Source organism: Oreochromis aureus, linkage group 3 (assembly GCF_013358895.1).
Source record: "Oreochromis aureus strain Israel breed Guangdong linkage group 3, ZZ_aureus, whole genome shotgun sequence".
In the NCBI taxonomy this organism is placed as follows: Eukaryota; Metazoa; Chordata; class Actinopteri; order Cichliformes; family Cichlidae; genus Oreochromis; species Oreochromis aureus.
The window spans coordinates 82,925,253-82,938,873 of NC_052944.1; the positions used below are offsets into that span (position 1 = coordinate 82,925,253).

The 13,621-nt window shown below is 40.8% G+C and overlaps 1 long non-coding RNA gene across 3 annotated transcripts; it reads left to right on the forward strand.

Annotated features, from left to right (window-relative positions):
- Positions 1 to 4,239: 4,239 nt before the first annotated feature.
- On the forward strand, positions 4,240 to 8,100 carry LOC120438353. Of its 3 annotated transcripts, XR_005611830.1 has the most exons (4): positions 4,258 to 4,297; positions 4,384 to 4,572; positions 7,404 to 7,488; positions 7,821 to 8,100. It is a non-coding gene; the product is annotated as an uncharacterized LOC120438353 (long non-coding RNA). The 3 variants fall into 3 exon arrangements; XR_005611831.1 differs by lacking the exon at positions 4,384 to 4,572 and having other exon boundaries at positions 4,240 to 4,297; XR_005611829.1 differs by lacking the exons at positions 4,258 to 4,297; positions 4,384 to 4,572 and having other exon boundaries at positions 6,641 to 7,488.
- Positions 8,101 to 13,621: the final 5,521 nt, after the last annotated feature.

A 13,621-nucleotide genomic window follows, 5' to 3' on the forward strand; every position in this document is an offset into this window, starting at 1 on the left:
TTGTATGTCATTTTTTTGCTGCCACACTACGTGTACTAGATGTGCCTGCTGCTCCTTGTTGTTTCAAAACATATATCTCTCTGACTTTATGTCCTCTATGAGAGTTTGTGTTGTATTGTATTGATGTCTTTGATCATCATCATCATCATCATCACACAGACACAGATACCTGCTAATCAGTAACATCCAGATACAATCACACAGTCTCATGAAAACTGGAGCTCAGACCTCCTGGCAGAAGGAGAGAGGAGGCTGCAGGAGGAGCTGGAATCATGCAAAGGTGGATCCTTTAGGAGTCCTTTGACCTTCAGGTAGAAAAGGGGCGTGGCCACAGCTGGAATATACAGCTCTGGAGGGGGACTCCTGTGAGTGAGCTCTGATATCTGTCACACTGATTTATGCTGTGAATTTATTAAAGTGTCCGTAAATATGAAACATGTCATTATCTCTGTTGCACCTGACATCATAAGATGCTGCTGTTTGTGGACTTTAACAAAACTGTTCATGATGTAGATCAGTCAACTTTAAAACAAGGTTTAAAACAAGAGGATGTCGAGATGTTTTATCTATTTTTAATCAAAAGCTATCAGGTCAAAGACAGGAAGCTGAGGAGACAAGGGGACTGTGGCAGGGGTGCGGTCTCTGGCTCCACTGCAGTGGAGGAGGTGGTGCTGTGGGCTCAAGGGGCAGTGCCAGGGTGGCTGGCGGGGCAGAATCAGGGATGCAAGATGGGAAATGAGAAAGAGGAAAGGAAGAAACAAGCAGAATAAGGAGTCATCACACTGAGGAAGCATCACTGATGATCTGCTTGTTTCCATGTTAGTATTTAAAGTCCAACATCTCCCTCTAGTGGTCATATATAAACCATGTGTGAGGATGGTGTTAATGTAAAATGTGAATCATAGTGTTCCAGTCAGTCATCAGTGTGTCTCTGCACAGCTGTAATTAAAATGTGTTCAGAGGGCCTCAGTGTCTGAATGGTTCCAGTTCAGCTCCATAACAGCAGCGTCCCTGGTTTGATTCCTGTGTTTCAGCTCATATCTGCCTCTCTCACTGAGGGGACGTAACTACATGTGTAGCAGCAACCTTTGGTCCTTCTTTGTCGCTTCTGCAGGACGTAACGTTTCTGACTCGTGCCTTTCTTGGATGGCTTGTATACTTTTATGTCTCAAAAACGAGACAAATGTAAAGGAGAAAACATTTATTTGCTCCATACAAACCAAAAGTACAAAACAAAAGCCTCCAGCGCTCTGTTTACATTTCTGTTCTGTTCTAACTAAATAACAATAAACAGCAACGGTCAGAAAAACTGTTGCTCCACGTCCTGCTTACTTGCTTAACCTTTCATCACCCCCTCGTGCCTCACACACCTACCAACACTTTACAACAAGCCAACAGATTAACAAAGCAGGACACATTTGTGGAGCATATTATTTTACATTACAACATAAAACAATAAAGATTATAACTAGAAAGTCAAATTAAAGATGATAACAAAATACTTAAATATGACCTAAACTGTCTAAGCTCCAACAACATTTATTCATCAACCAAACTACAGGTTACTGAGAGCAGAGGAGACTTTATTCTCTTTAAAGTTTGTGAATAAACTGAGAAGTTTCACTGAGTATGATGTGATTTATTTATGCTCACATAAAACATTTAATGTTTCTAAATACACGGGCAACGGGTATGAAAAGGGGGAAAAAACAACAACACTTGTACACTGCTAGCACGGGGCTCCCACACAAACACAAAGCAGGAGATGAAGCATTGCTGAATATGTTTCCAAACCAACTTCATTCTAAGCCAAAGACTAGAAAATATGGTGAAGCATATCTTCCCTTTGGTTTCACCTGCACAAGTGCTGAGGTAGGTCTCCCTGCAGAATTAGTTTTCCCTGCCTTGGGAGCAGCGCTGGGCTGTTCAAATCACGGACAAACAGTCTCCCACAGCTGTTTATGTTTTTAAACCCATTTTGCACAGAGAGACATTTTTTGAAAAATGTATTGACAGCAATGTTGAACATTATTACACAGGGAAAAAACACCAACTACACGTAAAATAATTACACCGTGAGGCCTCTGCCTTTCTAAATAGAGGGACAGTAACTGCCTGTATATGTAAGCCTGTAAAACATGCAGATAGAGACAAAATACTGTTAATCTGAATATCTGCCATTCTGCAATTCATCTCATGTAAACAATAACGTGGCGCACAGCGTGACGTGATTAAAGGCACATACCTTTGACGTTACGTGAGGAACTCTGTATTCCTCGTCCACACGTAAACCCAAAAAAGGAGTTTTAAAAAATCTCAGTTTTCAATGATTCAAAACGCCGTTTACGTGTGGACGAAACAGCTGCGCTTTCAAAAATACCCGTGTAGGTGCGGACATAGCATAAAAGAGTTGGTAGTTTATTTTATTACCACCTGTAATTTATTGCAGATTATTTGTATTTGCTTAATTGTTTACTAAATGTTTCAGGTGTGAAATAAACCACAGTGGAGCAAAATATGGGTGTGTGTGGTTGGAGGATGTGTCTGTGCGTGCGCGCACGGAAGGGGGGGGCGCAAACATTTTTTGTAAAACAAAGGGGGGCCCAGCAAAAAAAGTTTGGGAACCACTGGATTTGTTCATAAAACCAAACTACAGATCACTGAGAACAGAGGACAATTTAATTTTATGATTTCTTTTCATCTGAGGGAACCGATAAATGTTAAAGGCAATTTTAATCACTTTTTTCTTATTTTAAATCTAGTCCCCGCCTCTGTGTTTGAACCAATAGAAAGCTGGTGCTCAGAGGAAGAGGGCGGGCTTTACTTGGTGTCAGTGACAGAAATGGAAAAAAGGTCAAATGAGTGAGAAGGACGATGAAGGAAACATCTGTGCTGTGTCTGCTCTGTAAGTAGAATCTCTGTGTTTGTTTGAATTCTTGTACTTTGACTGTCTGCTCTCCTGATAACTGATGATGGAGGAGAAGACATGAAAAACAAATCAGGCTGAATTCAAGTTCAAAACACCACGAGGACCAACTGCAGGTCTGAACTGACTCTTTATCTTTGCTCAGGAGTCGAGGAAACACAGCAGGCAGTGAAAAGCTCAAATCATTCACTCATTATATCAACACAGCTGCACAGTGGACACATGACTGTACTGGGTTATTTAAGGGTACAAGATATTTTGCATTAAATAAACGGTTTAGTCAGTACACACATTTATGATCACAACAATTACATTCAGTGCTGTTTTTGTACTCGAATTTATTCAAGTACAGGAGCAAGAAGAGTACAAACTGTATGAATATACATAGATGTTACTATTTTACCATTACATACTTTTCACCTTTAGTCTTTCCAAATTTTCTTGAAATACATTAAATCAAATAGAAAACGAGCAGATATATCAGAGAGATAAGTTTGTGTGTTTGTCAGCTGTTTGTGTTGAGTTGTTCTTTATGTTCACCTCAAATCAGCCTGAGTGTCATTTCTCTTTAGTTCTGATCTCACTGCTGAGCTGCACAACAAACCAAGGTCAGTAACCTTCTTCTGTCACAGTTTAAACCTGATAAATACTCACTGATATGACCTGATTGGGTTGATCTTTTCATTGCAATCAACAAAACAACATTTTGATTATTTGTAGAAGTTTTGGAAAAAGTCTAACAGATCATCAGTTTTTGATTTTAACCCTCACAGCTCGTCTGACTGTGAGTCCCAGCAGCTCTCAGTTCTTTAAATTAGACTTTGTGTCTCTGAGCTGTGAGGACGACGACAGCTCTGCTGGATGGACTCTGAGGAGAAACACAACTGAAGGAAAGAGGACTCAGTGTGGAGATGGGTGGGGAAAACCAGCTGGTTCAAAAAAATCTTCCTGTAACATCAGTTACATGTACCCACAGGACGGTGGAGTTTACTGGTGTGAGTCCAGAGAGGGTCCCATCAGTAACATGGTTAACCTGACAGTCACTGGTAAGCTGAGTGTGTGGAGTTAGTGTTGATGAAGCTGTGTGTAAATGGATGAAATGCTGTAGTTTGTCTCTGTGTTGAGGTGGATCAGTGATCCTGCAGAGTCCTGTCCTCCCTGTGATGGAGGGAGATGACGTCACTCTGCTCTGTAAAACAAAGACCACTCCCTCCAACCTCCCAGCTGCTTTCTATAAAGATGGCTCCCTCATCAGGAAGCAGCCTACAGGTCACATGACCATCCAGCATGTTTCCAGGTCTGATGAAGGCCTCTACAAGTGTGACATCAGCGGTCATGGAGAGTCTCCATCCAGCTGGATCACTGTCACAGGTGACACACTCACCTGTCTGTGTTTCTGCAGCTTTCAACATTCACAATGTGACGACAACTTAATGACTGTGTTTGCTTTATTTTAGACAAACACACCACCACACCTCCACCTACATCCACACCTCCACCTACATCCACACCTCCAACTACATCCACACCTCCGCCTGGTTCCCCTCTCATACCTGTGTTGTCATCTGTTGGATCAGCCTGTGTTGTGGTTTTACTGGTGTTACTCGTTCTGCTGGTGAGAACATGTGTTCACAGGAAACCTGAAGGTGAGACTCAGACTTCTGGATTTTAAAAATTATTTCATTTATTTTAAATTGTATTTAGTTTCTATGTACATGTTAACATTTACACACATTTGTAGGTTGAACATTTCAGCTTCACTTAAAGCTGTTTTACATGTTTGTAAAACTTCCACATAAACTTTGATGTCAAAGCCTTTTGTTTCAGTAATAACCTACGAGTCCTGTTAAAACTTCGTTTCTGATTTGAAACACAAAAATATAACTGACTCATGTTGAGGTTCACAATAGTTTAAACTCCTGTTATTCTTTCTTGGATAACTGAGTCTATAACATGAGCGAGCCCAGTGTCTGCTCCATCAGTGAAAGACGGATGTAGGCACTGTGACACTGCTTGTTAATATAATATAATATAATATAATATAATATAATATAATATAATATAATATAATATAATATAATATAATATAATATCATGTTTGAGGACATTTCCTTTGACCTTCTTCACATAATTTACCCTGGGTTTTAGGATGATGGTTAGAATTAGATTTATGTTTATGAGCACTATTTCTTACTGTCATCATGTGATGGATGGTTTATATTCACAGTTATGAAAAATAAAATAGAAAAATAGAAACAATATATAAAATATATTTAAAATGTTTAATTAAGCATTTTACTAATCTGGTGCCAGAATTTAAGCCTGAAAGAGTTTATATTAATGCTTATATTTACACACTTAGTGATAAACTGTCTGCAGTGTTGGTTTAGATTTCAAAGATCAAACCAAATGTAACCATGAATGTTTAACTCTGTACTTACTGAGTGTTGTTCACTGTGAGCTGGACTGTGTGTTTGTGGTCTGTGGTTAACTGAAGCTAACAGCTCTGCAGGCGTCCAGCATCCTGTTTCTGACAGAAATAAAACACTTCAGCTACAGTTGTAGCCACAGCTGCCCTGCGGCAGACTGACAGAAGCGAGGCTGCCATATCGCGCCATCGGCCCCTCTGACCATCACCAGTAGGCGGTAGGTGAAGTGTCCGAGAGACTGTCCGAGCCGGGGCTCGAACCAGCAACCTTCCGATTACAAGACGATCACACAACTCTTGAGCCGCAATATTTATCACAAACTTTTTTGTTTTGGATAAATAAATATTTAAATATCTTTTGAATTAGTTAAATGTCAGAATAAAGAGAGACAGAGCTGTCTATTTATTATCACTTTCATCAAATTTAGGAGTACATACACAAAAGTTTATTGTTAATTAATAAGAAAACTGCAGACGATTCCATTCTGAGCTGAAGAAGCTTCTGATTGGTTAGTAGAGTCCATGTGAGTGAATTGGTGGCACAGCTGTGGATGCATATAAAGCAAAACACAGAGCCTGTTTCTGTGACATGGGAAAACCAAGAGATGCCAACCAAAACACCAGGAAAAGAATTGTGGAGCTCCATAAGTGTGGCTCAATTTTGAATACAATTTGGTGCCATTTACAATTAAGAAATACAGAAAGTTTCTCTCTTTACTCTTAAAGTTAACAATTTTTGTTAATATATTTATCAATCATTTTGTCTGATTTGATGTTTTACTATTAAAAAGTGTTTGTGTTTTGATCTGAAGAGTGTGTAAATATGTAAATATATGATGTTGGTCTTTGGCTTAATTGTCAACACAAAGAGGGAGAGAGAGGAGCAGAGAGGGAACAAGAACAGGTGAGACACACATGTTAGTCAAATGGTTGTTTACCAAAACTAATCAGAACATGTATCTAGTACTTAGTGTATCTTTTTAGGTTTATTTTTCAAATTCTATATTTATTAAGTTATGCAGGCTTATTTGCACAACAAGGCTAAATAGTTATTCTGGTTCTGTCTTGGTTAAGTCTTAAGTAGTCCTGATTTTGAACTGTTGTAGTCCTGTTTTAATTCCGGATCAGTTCTGGGTCTGGTTGAATTGGGGTTCAGTCCTCGTGTCTTGATACAGCCCGACTTTGTTCTGCCTTGCTGCTTAATTAAAAAACTAGTTTAAGATGTCCTGCATATGTGATATATATTTTTTCCGATATTAAGTTGTTTTTTTTTAGAACAAAAGTCAAAACAGAGCCTAATAAATCTTTCAGTCATTTCTAACCCCACAATCCCACATGCGTATTACCCTTTAGGGCTTTAGTCCCGGGTGTATAAAATGTCTGGCTCCGCCTCTGGTGACATCATGAAATATTAAACCTTCATCCTGATGATGAACACTCACAGCTGTCTTGTGCGTCACTTTCTCCTGTATTTCATATATTTATTAAACCAACAACACTCACTGACGTCTCTGCGCTGTTTGAAAAACTTTAGTTCATTATACAAAGTTTTATACTTTCAGCTCTCGCTGAGCCATAAATGACAAAAACAACTCAGATGAGGCCCAGATGTGTGTCATCTGGTTTTCATACACAAGGTGTTGGAATTTGTTACTATGAGACATAAAAAAGCGTGAACAGAGCAAAGAGTGTTTTCACTCTTTGAATTATACTGTTCCTGCAGGTAAAACCACAGCAGCTTCCTTTAGACTGGAGTTAGTGTGAAGCTGATGAGCTTCTCACTGCTCTGTGTTCTGGTTTGGTTAATAATCGTCTTCATGCTGTGAGAACATGTTTGCTTTGAGCTCTGTGCTGAAGAGTCTCAGTGTGCACTGGAAGAAGATGCAGCTTTGTGCTCGTCCACCTGCCTTTTTCTCTGAAACTGAACCCAGTTCTTTGTGCTCACTCTGAGTTTCACAGCAGAGAAAAAAAACTGTGAAAAGATGTCTAATAATATCACAGTCCTGTTGCAGTTGTACCTGCAGTAATTTTAATGTGTTTATTGCACAGAGACTGATTCAGCTGTGATCTACTCAGCAGTGAGAACTGAAGACGTCAGTCATGGACAAACAACCATCAGAACAAGGAGGCCCAGGTACAGCTGCTCTTTATCTGTGACTGAGACAAGCTAGCTGCTCACCCTGTTTACAGACATCATGCTAAGCTAAGCTAACCACACCCTGACTCAGAGCCTGAGGTCAGACTTTGGAGGATAAGACACATCAAGATGCACAGAGCAGAGCAGGAGGACAGGAAGAGACTTAGAACATTTATAGAAGCTCTGTGATTTGTATGTGAGCTGGTTCCCAGTAAAGTCTGAACTGGGACTGTGTGTGATGCAGAGAGGTGGAGACTGGAGGTCTTGATTGAACTACAAAGCTTGTAATCATGTTTCCTGTTGTTTGAACTGTGTGTGTTTGTGTTCAGACTTTAAACCAGAGCCAGACGTCGTCTACTCTTCACTGAAGTAGTCCACCAGTCCAACCACTGACGTCCAGCTGCTGGTCTCTAACTGGTCCCCCCAGCACCTCAGACCAGAGGACATCCACATGTTCAAGATTTTTATATGTTTTATGTCTTTTTATCACTGAATTAGACTCTGATGACCCAGAACTACTTACTGGGAGTCAGTTCATTGACTTGATGTTTGTTGGCTGTTGTTCCCACAGCAGTTTCTCTGCAGGATTAATAAACTTTTGGTCTCAGATGTTTTCCTCATGTGGTTCTGTGGGTTTCACAAAGGTTTCAAATAGAAAATTTGACTTGTTCCAGTTTGGTTGTGGTTAATTGAAACACAACAGTGTTCGCTCAAGAAAACAAAGGTTAAAGACTAAACTACAACTTCAACCTAAAAACAGCCGGAGCATCATTCAGTGTCTTTAAATCACACAGAGAAGCTTCAGTGCAGGATGTTTGTGTTTGAGACTGAAGACTTTTAGCTCTTTTTTTCTTAGTCACCCAGGGAGCAACCAGCAAACACTGACATGGTGAACATTTCAATTTTATTAATTATTACATTTGTTTTATTATTTATTAATTAATTATTTACATTTTTCTTTTAAAAAACAGATATAATTCTTCAGTAGTAGAATATTTGTATGGAGGACATTACAATAATAATACAATACAGCAAGTGAAAACCCATCGTCCTCATGAGCACAGCATCTAACTCTCCTTAAAAAACTCAATTGACTTTAACTGGACACTGGGGCAGGGCATTATGGCCAACAATATTTATCACAATATATATTTGAAAATTTGCGATAACGATATAACTGACACTAGACAAAATACTTTACAACTCCACAACTTTATAAGTGCAACAACAAAAAATCAATGTATTTACACTTAAACAAGCAGCTGTTTTTTATGTGCAAAGTTTAACCAAAAGGCATTTCCAGTGGAAATGGGCCGACATATCCTGAGCATAACCATGTATAATATCCACAAAACTTAAAAATAGGTTATACACACAATACGGTAATATTATGTTGAAGCACAGTGAGTATCACTCCGCGAGGCTCCTGACTACGGTAGCCGTAATTCTCCAACAAACCATCAAGTGGTTCGGCTTCATCGCTTTCCAAAGTGGTACAAAAACATTTTTAACAGATTTTTGAGCCCCGTGTACCACATAGAATTGGATCGAGGTCAGTAAGCACAACCAGAATTCATACATAAGGTGAACCGGATTATAAGGCGCACTGTCGATTGTTCAGAAAATCAAAGGGTTTTAAGTTTGCCTTATTTTCCAAAAGACACGGTAATAACGATGACCCACTTGCATGTTCCACCAAAAATAATGCTTTGTTGTGTATCTGACGGACAAAAGCTAAACCAGTTCCACACGACTGAATTTTTATAAATTAAATTTATAAAATTATATATATATATATATATATATATATATATATATATATATATATATATATATATATATAATAAATTATAAAAAAAATTATAAATTTTTAAAATATTTTTATAACCTTTTTATAAACCAATTCTGGTTCATCCGTTTCATTCAATGATCGGCTTTCGCCCTACTTGTTCTCCGCCGCCGCCATGCTTTTTCCGCCATGTGTGTATGAAAACAGAGGCACTGCCTCTGAATGTTATGATATGGCCCAGCCCTACTGGGCACAATGGTTTTCAGTGGGAGATACATTCATCGCTCATCCGTGACACTGAGGAAGTCACTTGGATGAGTGATAAAACAGTTTTCCATGGAGACTGTTAAGACTGATTGTGATAAAAGTCATTGTTGTGTTTAAAATTGTAAACCTTGTCATGATTGCACGTTCAGATATTTTCTGTCCCTCCCCTACACATCTAGGATGTTGGGGATGAGTAGAGGTCTCTTTTTTTCCTCTTGTACTTTCCCATTGTATATTTCAGTGTTTTTTTTCTGTAACGCTACCTATTTCACTGCAGGGCATACCTGCACGTGGCGAATAAAGCCTTGATTGATTGATTGCTTGTAATTATTTTTAAACTAATAAAAAAAAATCTTAATCCTTGGAGAAAACATCAAAAAATATTACTGCAGCATTAGCAGCAGTTTACATATGATCTGCTCTGCTGTGACCTGAACTGCCTGATGTTCTCTGTGTGTTTTATTGTGCAGACAGTGATCCAGCTGAAGTCTACGCAACAGTGAGAACTGAAGACATCAGTTATGGACCAATCATCATCAAAGACAGGAAGAAAAAATCAAAGACTAAAGGTACGGCTGCTCTTCTTTGTCTATATCAAGATTCACTTTTACAGCCAGAAACTGAGGCTTTGCTTTATGTTACAGTATGAACAGTGTGCTATGAAGATGAAAAGGTTTTGGGGATAATAAAAAATGAGACCACAATAAATGATTTCAAAACTCTTCAAATCTTTGATGCAACCTATAACCTGTAAAATTTAAGTGAAAAACGAACAAATGTTTTACAGCAAAAAAAAGTTAATAATGTGAATATGATAAAAATGTACAATAAGCAGGTTGCATAAGTGTGTCCACCCTTAAACTAATACTTTGTTGAACCACCTTTTAATTTAATGAGACAATCCAGACCTAAATCCAAATCTGGTGAATTTGAAGTGTCGGTCCACCGAGTTAATGTGATCCGTGAAATGTAGTACGTCCTGAGATTTGATTTTCACCCAGTTGTCATCCACATATCTGAACCAATGGCTTGGTGGTGTTCCAGGGTAGGATAGCAAAGCCCTCTTTTCCACTTCTTCCATGTACAAATTGGCCACGATGGGTGAAACTGGGGAGCCCATGGCACACCCATGTTTCTGCCTGTAGAACTGACCCTTGTATGTGAAGTAGGTGGAATGAAGACACAGTTCCAAAAGCAAACACACTTGGTCGGTGCTGAGAGTGGTCCTGTTGCTGAGGTTGGTGTCATCCTGTAATCTCTTCCGTACTACCTCCAACGCTTCCGTGACTGAGATGCAAGTGAAGAGAGATGTAACGTCGTACGAGACCATGGTTTCATCTGCCTCCATAATGACATCTCTCACCTTCTCAACAAAATCCAGGGTGTTCTGGATGTGGTGTTCAGAGCTGCCCACCAGCGGGTTGAGGATCGAAGCCAGGAACTTGGAGATGTTATAGGTGACAAAGTTGATCATGCAATCGGTCTTAAAGGTGCACCGTGTTTGTGTATTTTCGGTAAACCATACAGACTTGGTGTAGACTCCCCTGGGTACAGCCTGTGGTATGAGGTCCGGTCAGCCTTGTCTTGTTCCAACTGCTTCAGACAGTCTATCACCCTCTTCCTGGCCGCACAGCCCGTTGTTCCTTCAGTGGGCTGGTTTCAGTCGTTATGCAAATGTACTGTTCATAAGATTTGGGGAAACCTGCAGTCAGCTGAGACTGAAGAAGTCTCTTGGATGAGTGACGAAACGTTTCTCCCACAAAACGCTACGTCCAGATGAACAGAATCAACTTCTGGAGATTATCATTGTTACGTTATGCATTCAGTTCTTTATTACTATTTCTGACACATACTGTGCTCACTGGCAATCCAGCTAGGATATTCTGATCAATGATGATTCCCACGGGTGGTGCTCACGCAGGCACTGAATCGGGCAGCTGGGGTCCTGTGTGTTCTACTGCACAGATAGCCTGCAGAGTGCAGCTACGCTGAACGGAAGTGCTTGTGTTTTGTATTTGCAGGTGAGCACAAGTAATGTGTTGATAAACAGAATGATGGTGATGTATGAGAAATGTATTAGAGTAAGGTACTGTCATTAATGGAACACAACGCTAATGTTGGAGTTTGTGATTTACATGATGTACCTGAACTGCTGTTAAACGGGACGTCACATCACAAATGATTAATAAGGGGATCGAGAGGGTAGTCTCCATGCACAACAATACTAGTTGGAGGAGCATGCGAGTGTGCAGAATATTGTAATATGAACATTGGTAGGAAAATACCAATGTATTTGCAGTTGCAAATGAGCAAGTAAAGAGAACGATTCTGAACTCATGCACGCCTGAAAGTGTCATTTGTCCAAGTGTGCAACAATTGCACTTTTTAAATATAAATATCAATAACAATAAAGTGAAGTGACCAGTGCAGATTAAACAGAGTACTTGTGAAGCTGCAGGGTAGCTTCTGAGTGCGTCCTGTGGACTGTGTTGTGTGTGTTTAAGTGTTGTGGTTGAGGTGTCGTAGGGCTTGGTGGTAAAAACTGTTTTTAAGTCTTGTAGTCCGACCAGACAGACTCCTGTAACGTCTGCCAGATGGTAACAAGGAGAACAGCTGATGTGCTGGGTGGCTGTGGTCCTTGATGATGCTGTGTGCTTTATGGAGGCATCGCTGGAGATAAATGTCCTGAATGGCAGGAAGCCTCATGCCAGTGATGTGCTCTGCTGCCTTCACCACCCTCTGTAGTGATTTACGGCTGCTGGCAGAGCAGCTTCCGTACCAAACTGTAACTGACTCACGACCAAGATGGCGGCGCGTGAACAACGCGAGGCTCAGTGTCTCTCCAGAATCTGCTATTTAGCGGTTTTTTATCTACTTTTAACCGGATTATTCATCCAGAATTGCTGTGCGTTGCTGACCTACAGCAGACAAGAGCTTCTGGACATCTGGACTCATAACTCCAACAGTTTTATCGCCGATCTCCGACTCATCCCAGAGATCTCCAGAACACCGGAGGCTGCCCACTCTCCCCTGCCGGGCGGAAGTGCACGCAGACGGCGCCGAGAACGTAAACAAAGGCGAGGTAGGCGCGGAGGGCTACGGGCTAAGCTAAAGCTAACACCACATCGGCTGCCTTTACCCAGTATTTTCCTCGCCAATGTCCGTTCTCTGGCAAACAAAATGGATGAGATACGGCTCTCCATCACTAACAACAGACGGATTATGGACTCAAATGTCATGTTTTCACCGAAACATGGTTGAACAACAGCTGCCCGGACAATGCTATCGAGTTAGCAGGACGCCACACACACCGAGCCGACAGGCTAGCAGATGACTCCGCAAGACCAGAGGTGGAGGTTTGTGCATTTATATTAACAATGCTTGGTGCATGAACTCCACTACTACTGAGAGTCACTGCTCACCTAATGCGGAGTTTTTAATGGTTAAATGCAGACCTTATTATCTCCCCAGAGAACTCACTTCGATCATACTCACTGCAGTATATATCCCCCCCGACGCTAATGCTAGGTTGGCCATGAAAGAACTTTCTGCAGCCATTAACAAACACCAGGATAAACACCCCGAGGCTGCTTTTATTGTTGCTGGCGACTTCAACCACACCAACTTAAAGACAGTCCTCCCAGATTCCACCAACATGTCTCCTGCCACACCAGAGGAGACAAGACTTTAGACCATGTTTATTCCAACTTGGCTGGAGCCTACAAAGCAACACCCCTCCCCCACATTGGACAATCGGACCATCTCTCCCTGTTCCTCACACCTAGGTATTCACCACTCATCCAACGTGTGAAACCTACTGTGAGGACAATTAAAGTGTGGCCAGAGGGGACAGACGCAGTGCTCCAGGACAGATTTAAAAACACAGACTGGAATATGTTCACCAACACAGACCTGGACCAGTACGCCTCATCTGTACTGGATTACATCTCCGAAACCACAGACAGTGTCACCACCCAGAAACGGATCACCATGTACCCCAACCAGAAGCCTTGGATGAACCGGGATGTTCGCTCTCCTCCTGAAGGCCCGCAACACTGCTTTTAGGTCAGGAGA